The 14365-nt window shown below is 47.9% G+C and overlaps 1 protein-coding gene across 5 annotated transcripts in view; it reads right to left on the reverse strand.

The window, feature by feature from the left end:
- The window catches only part of LOC126536001 (fatty acyl-CoA reductase 1-like), a 98425-nt gene that overhangs the window by 52674 nt on the left and 31386 nt on the right, over positions 1-14365 (reverse strand). The window contains exon 1 of one of the 5 annotated variants that reach the window (XM_055073477.1): positions 5989-6319. The exons of the other annotated variants lie outside the window; for them this stretch is intronic. The gene's annotated coding sequence lies outside the window, so the exon portion shown is untranslated. Of the gene's footprint in view, positions 1-5988; positions 6320-14365 lie in introns of those variants that run through there. 5 annotated transcript variants of the gene reach the window in all.

Here is a 14365-nt window from a genome sequence, read left to right on the forward strand (position 1 = left end):
CGCGATGGAGTCTCCCGAACCGGCTTCTTGCGTGAAAAATAGGCAAACGCTGAGAGCAAACTTTGTGAAATATGTTCTTATAGTGTTAGTATAACTAAATGGAGCGTAATAGAATGAACCCTCAATGCAGCGATCGCACAGCTTCGCAGCGACCGACTGCGCGTCTGCATGCTTGTCCGCGTACTGTATCGCTTTCGCGCGCGCGCGTTTTCGCACCGTGCCATGAGCTTTAGGCCGCAGTATATGAGTATTTGACAGTATACAAGCAACCATTGTTGCGTGGGCGCTATCAGAGCTGTTCAAAAATAATTTCATTGTAGAGACTTCGACGCCTACGGGGACTGTGATATGTGCCGCCTCGACGATTCAATCTTTCTTGTTTTCTAAATTCTTGGACGTTTCAATATTATTTCTCGAGTTGCGTCGCACTATATGTTTATCAGTGTTCTCAGCGTGCGATTTCCCACTGCTTCTTTTTTTTTTTCTAATCCAGTGCATTAATTCATAACACAAACATGACCATATGCCATACTTCTTTTTTAATGTGCTTCTTACCGCTCCCTTTCCCCTCCAGTGAACTTGCAAGTATCTATAGCATCGACTAGTTCATAGACCAAACCGTCATGACATATTAGTAGGGCAGCGGACTCGGGCGAGCGTCTCAGTGCGCGTTTTCCGGACATCGCAGGCCCGGCACCGTAGCAGAAATCTTCCCCGCGACTGTGCTTGCTGCATACCCGAGTTGTAGCCGATGACTGTTTGCCGGTTTTATGTTTCGCGAACCAAGCTTCACGCAGCTTCTTGTCCTGCGGCTACTTGTGAATAAGGCTGACACCGGGCTCCGTTGCGTACGTCTGGCACTGCGGCACCGAGCAGTAGCTTACCATGTTGCGCTCCTTCAAAGGCAGCCACTACCTAGTGTAGTGCTTTCAGTCGTTTAAAGGAGACACTCGAAGCGGGAAAATCTCGCCACTAAATGAGGACCGCAGCGTATGAGGGAACTTAAACTCTCGTTTTCCGCTCGCTTCGGCGCTCCCGAAGCAGCCGACGCGGCAGCTATGTCTACGTGATCCCTCATAGCACGTCACGCCGACGGTGGCGCCAGCTGTTCCAGTGGTGCAGCTCGAGGCCAGTACACGCTGTTTTTTCTGCGCTTTTTTCTGCGCGTTTTTCTGCTAAATAACACAGGGTGCTGCACTTCTGTCAGACTGTAAGGCTTGGCAACCAATACAAATGCGGCATCGTAGAAAATACGGGTCACGTCACAAGTAAAAAAAAAATACGATGTTTTAACCATGTTTTAACTACCAATTTTAGCGGCAACATTTCATCTGCAAAATTGAAGGCCGACATTCATATCTTGCCCAACAACAACTTCACAAAAATCGTCGTAGGTACTATGGCCCGCAGTATTTTGGCTGTGGGCAGCCCTGAACGAAAACGAAAATTAAGGTGTGTCTGAGTGATGCTGATCTCCCCAACGTATTAGAAAAACGGGAAACGCCACCTGCCTCCCTGCTGCGCGGGCGCCAATGTTATGACAATTACGAGTTCACTTCATTCTGATCAATAAAGCCTTGTTTTTATTTGCTGCTATACGGACAAACGTGATTATCCGAGCTGCGGTACCACCGAAAGATTGGGAACAGGACAGAGCACGCTTCGCGTCGATTCTTGGCGTCACCATAAAAAAAAAGAAGAGAGAGAGAGACCGCGATGAAGCCCGTGCCAGCGAAACCTGTTGGCCTGCACTCGCAATGGAGAGTGTTGAGGGATCAACCTCACTGGTCCACTATTTCATATTTCTTTCGCTACTGCCATACACAGGCGCCGCCCGCAGTGCCAAAGTACTGTAGGTTGTAGCAACCAAAACAATTTTGTTTAGGAAGCTTTTGTTGAGTTAATAATACGACTTTGAGTCCTCAATTCTGGAATTGAAGTGCTTCCTCTATAAGTACTAATTGAGGGATTATTAAGGATATGGTTATTACTTATCTGCCATATTTTTCACGCTACCGAATTCCTAGTAATCACAGACACATAACTTCATAGAATATCAGGAAATATCCTTACAAAATTCACGTTATTTTTGTAAAATTCTGTGCAGCTGACACAGACTTGTGTGTGTACTTGTGACATGAAGTCACACAACCACAACAGTTTTCTTAAGCGTTCGAGGGTAAGAAGGAAAGCGTGAAACATAACGGCAGGTTTCGCAACGGCTTCTCGGAGCGAGCGGGAGAGGGGAAGTAAAAGCGAGCTGAACATCGCGGTGCCCTCGACTATATACAGCCTGTCGAGTCATACGCCGCCGAACTCTTCAGCCGCACCGAGATTGAAGACGATCCAGAGAATCCCATTCGAGACTTTTGACGGCCGCACTTATGCAACGTCGCTCTCAACGAACGCTTCGCCGTAAACGCGAGCGCCGGGCGCGCTCGTTGAACGCCCTCTTACTGCTCTCTTTGTTCGTCTTCGCTGCGCGTTCTGAACGGAAGAGGGACCCAAGAGCCTTAACGCCTTACAACGCCTCACTGTATGTTTAGCGACTCCTGCTCCTAGCATGAACGCACGGCCTGAGCGCACCCCACATGAAGCGTTCCGCTAAGGCGAATAGTTTAGCGAACATTTTGCGAATTAAATTTTTGAGCCCGCACATTCGTGCAATTATTTCGTGGGATGTTGACAGAGCTGCAGCCGACAATTCTGCGGCGCAGCGCATCGGGTACATGAGCTCGGGCTGCTGGATACCGGAGCATTCTTTGCCATTTGCGCCCAGTCAAGCCGGCGGAAAGAGGGGCGTCTTCAGGCGTATGACACCCCCCCCCCCCCCACTGGCCCCTTGCACCCGGGGCCCACGGCCCCCCGGCCCCCCCTGTTGCTACGCCACTGGTCGTTTGTGTCTCACTTCGTCCTCGTCTGCTTAGCGCCGTAACCTTTGTTTTTGTTTTTAAGTTATGAACAAGCCTCATTTTTTTTACCAAGCGCATTAATTAATATAAACGTTATATTTAACTTTGTTTAGAAATGAGAACGTGTTCTATATTCGTTATGATATTCTAGGGCCGGTTTGGTCATATATTCGTATTCGTTTCGATTCAGAAATTGCACAATTCAAATGCCCCTAATTAAAAGGCGGAACAAAAAATGAACAGAAAATAAAAATTGTAAAACAAAAACTAAGAAAAAACAAAAGTGCGACTCAGTGATAAGCGACACAAAATTCGCACTAATACATGAGTTAAACCTATAGAGAAGTAGAAAATGAGAGACTTGAGCGATTTACGCAAGCACACAGTAAGAGCCATTCGAAACCTCTTGTTTCCTTGACGTACGTTCAGTTAATGTTTCTTTAATGGTCGTGTTGCTTTAGGGCTGGGTCATTTAAGGTACCTTCCCGCGTTAAGTGCATTACGGTGCCCACTATAGCAAGCCTCACGTAACGGTAATACCCTGTTGTTTACGGGCAACTGCCAGTTGGGACAATCAGGGTAATGCGTTGTAAGTAATGAACAAGCGAGAATCCCGCGGCCAAGCTGTTGAACACGCGGTTAATGTATAACCAGCTTCGAGATGTCGTTGATGGATCATTGATGGATCAACGGTTTCGTTGCTTTTTCTTTCTCGAAGGCATAATGACATCTCGCCATCCCGTTAAGCAAGTGTTTTCCTCACCAAACATTCCTGGGCATTTGCTCGAACCCCTATACTCCGCCCCCTTGCGCAAAGTGCCGCATCGAAAGACAAAAAGTAGTGACAACACACCAGCTGGCATCGACTCGCTCATGGAAATACCAGCGGGAAGACCGCTCGAGGAACTCATCCTGCAACTGATTGTCGTACGACTGTTTCTTTCTTCCTTAATTTTTGCACAATGAGAAGAACATTGCATCGTGATAACGTCGTCGCGACTTCGTAAGCGGCATCTTAATCACCAGCCTGTCAGGGAACAGCTCGCCTACATTACAGATAAACATCGAAACACAAAATACGGATTCAGAAAGGGAGGCGTTACTTGCATACGTGTAATATACTACACGACATCTGTCCCAAGATATCGTGCCGCACATTAAAAACAAAGTTCATTTCACAAATTTACGGACACATCAATGTTGTCACCTTCAAAGAAATGCTCCCCATAAGACACAATGTTGCGCCGCTGGAAGTCGTCCCATCCGGAAGCCCATCCGAAAGGCCGCCTCCGCAGCACCAGTTGGCAATTGCGAAACAGAGAGAACGAAACAAAGTCGCAGTGCATGCGCTAAATCCGGCGTGTAGGGAGGGTCTTCGAGCACAGTGATGCGCCAAAAACTCGAGCGCCATGAATGCAGAGTGCACAGGGGCATTGTCCTGGTCCAGAATCCATCGCCTTCCTTTGGATAAATTTGGTCGCACGAGACGCGCACGATATTTCAGACGCTTCAAGAATTCCGCGTAGACAGCTACATGACAGTTTTACTTTCAGCTACGAATTCATTGTGCACAATACCACAGTAGCGAAAAAAAAGAAAAAAAGAAAAAACGATAATGGCTGATTTAGCTTTGATATTCAGCGCTTTCATTAAGCAATTAATTCATAATTATTAAATAATTAATTAATCGCTTATTAATTTCTTTGCTTGTTTGTTTATATGGGTTGGCCTTGGCTTGTCTTCCTCTTTTTTCTTTTTAACTCATTGCTCTGCGGCTTCACTGCGATCTCGTATTCGTAAATATAAGACTTGTCGTAGGTAGTGACTCAAGAATTCAACTCTTTCGTCTGAAAATGTCCAATCGATGCAGCATTCTTTTCGTCGAAACTTTTGCTCAGGAGTGAATAGTTTCGTATACCATTTTTGCGAAAACCCTTCTTGTTTCCAAAGATTTCCCTCAGAATCTTGTGAATGGACTTGCTCAAATCAAGCGGTTCTTGGATAAACCGTTCACTTGATGAAACGCACACGATGGATGTTTGCACCTTCGCGCGTTTTGGAGGGGTGTCTTGATCTCATGGCGCCTTTGAGGTTTTCACGGCCTTCCAGAAAGCGCTGAACGGACTCACTTGAAGAACGTTATTTTCTTTACGGTGTACTTTACATACGCATGTCGCGACATTTGATAAATTTCTGTCTCATTCGTACCGAATTTCACAAGGAACGTGTCCTTTGTTCTCCATGTTGGGCGATCTCCATTACGACAAAGATCAAAACTGGGTTGCACAAAAAATATATGCACAACATTTTGGCTTAGCCGTGCAGCTGGGTTCCTCTGAGTGGGGAGAGCGGGAAAGCAGCGTGGTCACACGCTCTCCCACTTTTTTTGGTGACTTGCTGCGTGAACTTTTGGGACAGACATCGTGCTATACATACCAGCACTAGTGAAGCGGCTTGTCACGCTTATAAGTATTAAAAAAGCCTCAAGTGTAAATATGCGCATATTATACCTAGTACTATCTATATACAATTTACCATTTTACACGTTCTGAAGGTTGAACCCTCCCCCATGCACACATTAAAGTTGACCATATGAATGAATTAATTAACGAGTGAGTGAGTGAGTTGTCAATAATTACAACGTTCTTGCAACTCTATTACTTTTCTTTTGCTACGCATACCTAGCGGCAAATCACTTGAATTAAAATATGTTGTCGCTCTAATGAACGGAGACAGTTTTATATGCTGCGGGCACTAAGAGTACGTGATTTGCAGGAGTGCTCTGTCGTACACTCTCGCGACACGCGTAGCCGACTCGAGTCGTCACGCAACAAGACGAAATTTTCGCTGATATATTGTACTTGGCCCATAGGCAAGGTCGCCAAGCGCAATTATGCCAGCTTACAGAACTCGAACGCCGCTGAAACCAGCAGACATCGCGGTGGCGACGCTACGGCGGCCGCGAGAGACAGACTCAAGGGTCGGTCGGCGCGGCTTTGAAGTGACACCAAAACTGTAGCGACTACGGCGCCGAGCCAGACTGATAGAGCGCGATACGCGCTGAGGCGGAACTCACACGGCCTGGTGGCGGAGACGATCGTCGCTGCTCGGTCGATTGCCCAAGGGGGCCTTGGAAAGGCGTCCGTCGAGAGCGGCCGTCGGGACCGTAAGGGCCAACGCCCCCGCTTATGCACATACGCTCCCGACTGGTGCAGCAGCGATCGCGCGGCCAGCACGCAGCACGCGGGCACGCATTCAAGCGACGCGGTCGGAACGAGCTCCGCGGTTGCCTCTTGCGGTGTCCGATATACTAAGTCGGGTCGACAGCTGGCGGCTGACTCAACCCGTCTCGATGTTCCGTCGGCACAATCGCGCTTCACACGGATCTGCTGGACAAAGCCACTCGCTCAACTTCTCTGGCTGGTGTACAGACGCGCCTGTCGCCAGCGGCGTAAATTCGAATAATTTCATACGCCCATTTCAAAATGCCGTGCCGAGATTGTGGCGGGCACGTCTTCCGAGCCACTTCCGTCAATTGCTGCACGATGGACTCTCCCGTGGTCTCCATATCCAGCGAGCCCGCCTGGCTGACGCAACACATCGCGTGTTCCCCTCTTAAGGCAAAAGCTTTTACCGTCGTTTCAAGTGACGTTGTGTTTTGGAAAAAGCAGTGGTGCGTTTTTTTTTTTTTTTTTTACCGCGAGATTCCTTCGCACAGGGATGACATTCTCTTTGACGCATTGCGTGCGCGTGGTTGATCGTGGCATATTCGTTGCACCTGTCGGCCAAGCTCTCTTATACATTTTTCTCGTGTTACAAGGCCGTCTTGGCCTAGATTAGCCGACTAGCGCGCGCACGCACGCACGCACGCACACACACACAGAGTAAGACACTGTATTAGACGCAGACGAAGCGTTTTCGTGCACTAGTCGGCTAATGCGAAATACGAACAAGCTCTTTCTAGTTATTTTGATATTATAAAATACTTTACCACTATAACCTGATTTAACGTTGCTGTTTTATTGCCTGGCTAAAGCGCGGTCGACCCTGCTATTGTTCTTCCATAGGTGATCCCCTTTCTTCCTCCATATCGCGCTCCATCCCCGACATGGCGAAGAAGCAACTCGCGGCCTCAGGCGCAAAGTGTTCGGGATGTAGTAGCAGTACACGGCGGCAGGGCAAGCATGCGGCAATGGGGTCCCGGAATAGGGACTCCACCCATTGCGGAGCCCCTTAAGGGCTCCACCTCTCTTTCTGTTTTCAATAAAGGCTTTCAAGCAAGCAAGCAGCTGGATATCGGACGTCTCTGCACAATGTCACAGCTGGCCTTCCGTCACGCCGACTCTGCACCGAGTGTTTGTGACTGGGGAGGCGCACCGGGGAAGCTGTCGGCAGAGTGCGCTCTCCGAGAGAGAAAGCATGCCGACAAAGTCTCCTGTCACGGGCCTTGCGTACGCGACGGATGCACGTGCGTTAGTCCTCATTGTCTCGCGCGGTCGCCCGCCGAGCAGCAGCCCGGGGCGCGCCCGTTGCACTTGGTGCCGGTCGGAAAACACGGCCGACCTGCTGCGGTGCAATCGCGGGAAGGAAAGTTATCGCACACGTCGCCGGTGGCACTGCAACGTCGGTGGTTATACGGGCCAGTATATAATGCTTGCAAAGTAATGCTGTTCACTTCTTGCACTTCCGCCATCGTGCCTTGGCTTCATCCCCGTCATTTGTTTTCAAAGAGTCGTCATTGAAGTCATGGCGACGACAGCGGGCTGCGGCTTGGGCGCGTTTACGTTCGGCCGTTTCAGGCGTAACATTGCCGTGACACCTATCGACAACGGCGCTACCAGCGGTCGTACAGTCATACGAGCCTCCGAGATCTCGGATTTGGGCCAGCAAAGGTGGCTACGCGCAGCGCATGGGAACGCGGAATATTTGCAGCATTAAGAAAGCATTTTTCTTTTTTTCGTTGGCGTATGCGTTTTAGTCCATTTTTTTTTAAATACAAGGCAGCAAACACTGCAACATAGTATTCACCCACCCTGGTGGCTCAGTTGAACACGGAGTCATATGGGTTAGACTCCCGGCCGCGGCGGCCGCAGGTCGTTGGGGGCGAAATGCAGGGACCCTCGTGTACTTGGTCAAAGTTGGCTTAAGTCAGCCCGGAGTGCAACGCGGCTTCCCTCATAACCGCCTTTGCAGTTTCGGGACGTTTTAAACCGAACAATTTATTTTCTTATTTCGCCCAAATTAATTTGCGCTGGTAGGCATGTGCGATCTATACAGTGACGGTCAGACGTCATTAGTGGCTTCCGCCGCCTGCAGTATACGACGACGCATGGCCTTGGAGGTATGTTTCCGTTACTCGATCTTCACGGCCAAACGAGGCGTGACAACACCATGACCTTTGGCCTCCGAGATCGCGCGGTAAACGCCTCGAAGGCCATGCAATAACGCTGCTGTAGCGTTGACCGAGCTCGCTCGTCATCATTCACGTTTGCCTGGGCTGTCGGCCCACTTATACAGGGTGTCTATTTTTTTTTTAGCTGCACGAACTTTTTTAAATATTGCCTATGGCAGATAGCACAATTCTAACCCTTAATCTACATTACTCGATGAGGAGGCCATTACTTCTACGAGAAATCAAAATTTTCAATTGAGTAATTAACATAATTACGCTAATTAACTTCTCAGCTTCACGCCACCTAATTCGATCTACGAATTATAGCCGCTGAATTCGCACGGCGTATCCACTTGGAACGAATTCTCTGGACAGCACCAGTTCCAAGATATTAATTTTCAAAGTGACCGTCGAAATACATTGGTGTTCCACATACTTTTGCGCTTCAATGCATAAAATAGCGGTTTCTTAACAAGTAACTGCAACGCCAGTGCATTTCGTCGGGCACAGAAAATTTATACCACGGAACTAGTGCTGTCCAGAGAATTCGTTCCAAGTGGATACGCCGTGCGAACACAGCGGCTATAATTCGTAGATTGAAATAGGTGGCGTAAGGTAATTAATTAAACAGTTAATTCGAGTGATTACGATAATTGTTCAACTGAACATTTTGGTTTCTCGCAGAGGTAATGGCCGCCTCATCGAGTAATTTAGATCAAGGGTTAGAATTCTGCTATCTACCATAGGCAATCTAAAGACATTGGCAGGCGACCGTAATCTTTGACTTAGGTGTCTCTTATGGCATCTTCGACTGGTCTCCTCCACGCCCCGAAGCAGAGTTGGGCAGATCCGGCGTTCCACGAACTCGGAGGCAGCGGACAAGCGCACAAGCCGAACGTGTGACTCGCTCTCGGAGGAGGAAGTGGCAGATGCATAACCATGGGACTACCATCTTTCTCTATGGGACTACTGCCAACGTCCAAATGTTTCGCCTATCCCAAGCCCCCGGCGTTGCCGGGAAAACCGGCGGACGCGCCGGTGGGACGAGCGGTCGTTGAGACGCCAGCATGCTGTGGCCTGGGGTGCCTATAGGTTACGCTGGACGGTCGCCAACAGCGGCGACGCTGTGCTGCGATGACGTTGCGGGAAACGCTCTCAATCTCGACGACTGCTCCGACGACAGGGCTCGGAGCGCCTGCGAGCGCTCGAAGATGGAGGAGAGTGATCGAAAAGAACCAGCCGAACGGGGCAAAGCGCGCACCCCCTTTCAACCGGCCGAAGACGACGACGCTCGCGAGAGCGGTCTAGAGCGCTTCCAAAGGGCCTGCCGAAGGTGCCATTAGTGGCACTCGCACCTCGGCGTTCTGTCGGTTAACTTTAGGCGAACGCAACGCACGAACCGAACTCGGAGGTACCTTCTTTTCCTTTAATTAGCCGGTTAAATATCGCGCCACTTTCCTGTGCGTGATGTAATTAGTGACGTCATTACTTCCGCTTTCTAATTCCGGGTTTCCAGGAATGTCGCCAAAATCGGGATCACGTGGCGGGTCTCTAAAGTCTGCAATTATGTGCCTTGGTGTGCGGTAATCAGTGATTTCCAATTAATTCTAATTATTCCAGACGCCTCAGTAACTCAACTTGTAACTAAACTTATGCTCTAACATCATATATTTATTGAAGCCCATTAATTTCGTACTGTAGTATTTCTTTTCTATGTTTTCTCGTTTATTTTGAATTTCATATCCGGTCGTCTCAGTGATTTATAATTAATTCAAATTATTCCAGACACTTAAGTAACTCAACTTGTAACTAAACTTATGCTCTGATGTCACATCTATAATGAAACCATGAATTGCGTACTGCACAATTTTTTTTTCTATTTTCTATGATCTATTTTTCATTTCCTTCCCGGCCGTCTCAGGAGGTGAACCGAAAGTGCTACGCAATTGAAACAATAGTGCCACTCGATGCTCCTGCCACTAAAAATTTGGTGCAGCTAAAAAAAGAACAACCACAACAACAACAACTTTGTATAACGTCACAGAGCGCAAGAGCCTCGTGTTATCCAGGCGACGTTTGTACTCGTTTCAGCAGCCGATTATCAAGCCACGATTTGCGCCGAGAAAAATCCTATCCGTCTTGTGCAGTTTGTCACGCTAGACCGCGCACACGTGCGACGAAGCGCGTCGTCTAAACGCCCGTGACTAAGTGCTTAGGCAGGCTTTCTGACATTCGATATCGCGGTTCAGTCTGCCGGCGCTAGTGACACAAACCTCAACGTGAGCCAGAGACTCATGAGGCGCTGTCAGAGTTGTCGGACGATCCCACCGCTGTCAACCAGATGTAGGAGTCGTCGGACGATCTCGCCGCTGCCACCATTTGAAGGAGTTGAAGGTCGCAGGGAGGAACTTGGGGAACAGGATTTATTTACATTATTTACATCTTAGACAAGACATACATCGACAGTCTAGCGTGACTCCCATATGCAGCCCGCAAGACTAACATACAGCAAACAGCTCACGAGTACATTTTGAGCATGACAACGAGCACGCTCTAGCAGCCGGCAATCGCTGCTTATAAGCACTCCACTCGACGTCATAGTTCGACATCATTGAAGATGACCCGCCCTTTTGGAGGAGCGGGCTCACATACACGTGTTGCACAGGTTTCAGTGCCGCACAGGTTTCAGTGGTCCGGAGCCGACGTCAGATGGGCTTCGTAGAACTCTGAGCCGTCCTTGTTGACGCGGCCGGATAGCACATTTTACTCAGGACGACATGCAGTTAGGCAAGTCATTAATATAGACTAGAAAAATTCTCGAAAAGCTAATGGGGAGGTTCCGCCAATTACCTCCCCTCGAGAACTCCCCTGAGCTGACCCCGCGCCACGTGGCTGCTGGTTATCCGCAGTTCTCTGAAGTGCGCCCCGTCCGGTTGGATTGGAACACGTGCAGCGGGCTGAAATAGCTGCAGGCCGATCTTAACAGCGCACATCTATAACGCACGTCGAAGCTCCGCTGGTCCTCGCATAGTATCGTCATCGTTACTGCATTCAGCCGCCCCAGGAGACGACGGGAAGGACGCATGCAGCAATGTGCACATCCTTTCTGCGTTGTTGCCTTTGTCATCAGTGTGCATATTACTACATAATTTTCACAATGTCCACTGCGGATACAATGACATGCGCGCTATATATGTCTTTAATAGGCTGTACTCTCTTCCCCTCATTTAGTAAACTGCTATCGGAATCTGCAATACAGGCGAACTCAACGTCATACGTCACCGTTGATTAACCTCATATGCAGCAAACCGCGGTCTCTTGGCGACTTGATTGAGCCTAAGACCATATTCCGTGCGGCATCAGAAGAATAAATTGATTATACATAAACTTTTCATGAATATATATGTACCACGTGTTTCTGCGATACAGGGGATCGGAGACAAATGATCATTATTGCTGACGAAGCTTCGGAGTAGCTTGAATGGAAGAAACCAGCGGTGAACTCGGTACACAAAGAAAAAAAACGCGTTTGGACAAAACTGAGACCCAGCTTTGCGTTATCGTGTCCTTTCTCTTCGTGTGCCGTAACCGCCGCGGTTGCTTAGTTGCTGTGGTGTTGGGCTGCTAAGCACGAGGTCGCGGGATCCAATCCCGGCGGCCACATTTCGATGGGGGCGAAAACACCATTGTACTTAGATTTAGGTGCACGTCAAAGAACTCCAGGTGGTCGAAATTTCCCGAGTCCTGCACTACGACGTGCCTTAATCAGTAAGTGGTTTTGGCACGAAAACCCCATAATTTTTTTTTTTTCGCGATACGTATTCTACTCAAAATATCTCTTTTTCCCTGTATGCGTGTGAACTGTTTTCTAGCTCAGCGACTGGCTTATAAGCCATTGAAGCGCATTGTGCTTCGGTGCCCCGGCGGCTGCTGCTATAGTGGGCCTTTGTAAATGTCAATCCGAACCAGAGGCGGCACAACAATGTCGCCTCAGAGCGGGAAACTTTCGATGCAGCTTGTAGCTTTAGAAAATGCCATCTTCATAACTTGATCGAGCTCTCTGTATACCTCGCTACTTCCTAGCAGCTGCGGATATAAGAATTCATGCTATTATACAAGGAATTCACTAGCTTTAACTAATATTAATGATTAATTAATACTTTTAGAGAATGTGTTGTAATAGCAGAATTAAAGTCACACATGCAGCAGTCAAAGCATCACATTTTGCTAGAAACTATGTGCTTTGCGCCATCTTCAAGAAGTAAGTGCTAAAAATCTGAATCGAAATGCACTGCTATTCCAGTTCATGCGTTTCCGTACTGTGGAAGAATGCAGCACTGCGTGTAAAAAGTGCGCATTCACTGACAATACCTCTGACAAATACTTCATGTTAAATGAAACGAGAACTTTCTGGTCAGATACACTAAGAGAAATAGTGTGTCCCAGTGCTTGCGAATTCAGGCTCCGGTCCTACGCGAAGCACGTGCGAAGTGGTGCGTCTAATTGGCTAGCCGGACAGGTGCGTCGACCGGCGTGATATGCTCCTACTACTCATTGCCGCAGTGCACTGGATATAACACTTGGCTCGCAAACGGAAAGTCGTGAGTTCGAAAAGCGCCAAGCTAAAGGTAAAGCAACAGCTAAAGGGAAACACTAAATCGAGGGACGCATTCTGCGACAATCACTTCCGGCGATACTATCGCCTCGGCCGTCAGGCGCGCACTGATTGGCTGGTTGAGCCCTACGTCAGGCGATGGCGATAGTATCATTTTCTTTCTCTATGATAGTATCGTCGAAAGGGATCGTCGCAGAATGCGTCCCCTATTTACGCAAACCGATTAAGCCGAAGTTTCGCTTATGAAGAATAATGTGTGAACATTTGGTTCGTTTGTTATAGAGCCGGTGCAAATAAAATCCGCTTAGCACGAACCTAAAGCTCGTCTAGTCGACTCACCGCGATGCCCGGATCTGGAGACCTGAAAAGGTAGCTATAGATGAGAAGCAAATGGCGTTTCACCTGTCCCAGCGTCGACTAAGATGTACTAACCGTCAGAGCTGACACCATAGCAACAATAATTGAGGGGAACCTCGAAGTGCCTTTGCAAACTGGTAATTATGGAAAGTAGCACCCAGGGGTATTAAGACTTGATGGAAGTGATAATGCCCTGAATGCTTTGGTGCATATATATATATATATATATATATATTTATATATATATTGTTACGTATTGTCATTGGAAATACTGTCCCGTAGCAATATATATATATTCAACGGAATGAGGGCACCAATGATCTTTCAGCAAGGTAGGTGAAATGTCAGCTTTTGTGACATCGCACGCCTTTGCACAGTGCCAGTAAGCGACAATCACTCAGTAGCCCAATACACCTATCACATGAGGGGAAAAAAAAAGAACAGCATTACGTTTCTAATGCCTTGAAGTGGAAGGTAATTTGCAAGGTGGTATACGAACATAGCCAATGGCATTAAAACTTACTGTCATTCGAGGCATAGTGCGTTCTCAACTAATTTGGCCACAGAATGCGCACTCTCGCTCCCAATGTAAGCAGTTAGGCTGCACATGAAACACGCATTTCTGAAGTAAACTGAAATGATTATGTATTACGTATGCCGATTAATGTTTTCCGTGTTGCTTCTCGAACTTGTGCCCGCTAAAATTTTTGTTGTTGTTGAAGTAATACTATTACGACTCTCAAACATACTTCACGCACCGTAGCTATCATGATCACGACATTTGAAGGCATGAAAAGGTTAACAGATTCTCTGGCCTCTCCGATTTGTTCTTAACGGGAGTCTGACTGATTCAATCAAAACTCGAGTTTTGTTAATTTCGCGATAATGACTGATTGCTATAGAAGAGAAAATGAAGTCGAAACCTTGAATTTCTTGCCTAAATGCCAGCACCTATACACGGAGTCCGGGTGACGTTACTAAATTCAAGGTATTTTCTCGTATTTGGGCGATTCTGCCGCAGTAATTAAAGTTCTTGAAATTTGCCAAGTTCCTTCTTGGGCTGCTTCAGAATACAATGTAGTCTGTCTT

Source organism: Dermacentor andersoni, chromosome 4, assembly GCF_023375885.2.
Source record: "Dermacentor andersoni chromosome 4, qqDerAnde1_hic_scaffold, whole genome shotgun sequence".
NCBI lineage: Eukaryota > Metazoa > Arthropoda > Arachnida > Ixodida > Ixodidae > Dermacentor > Dermacentor andersoni.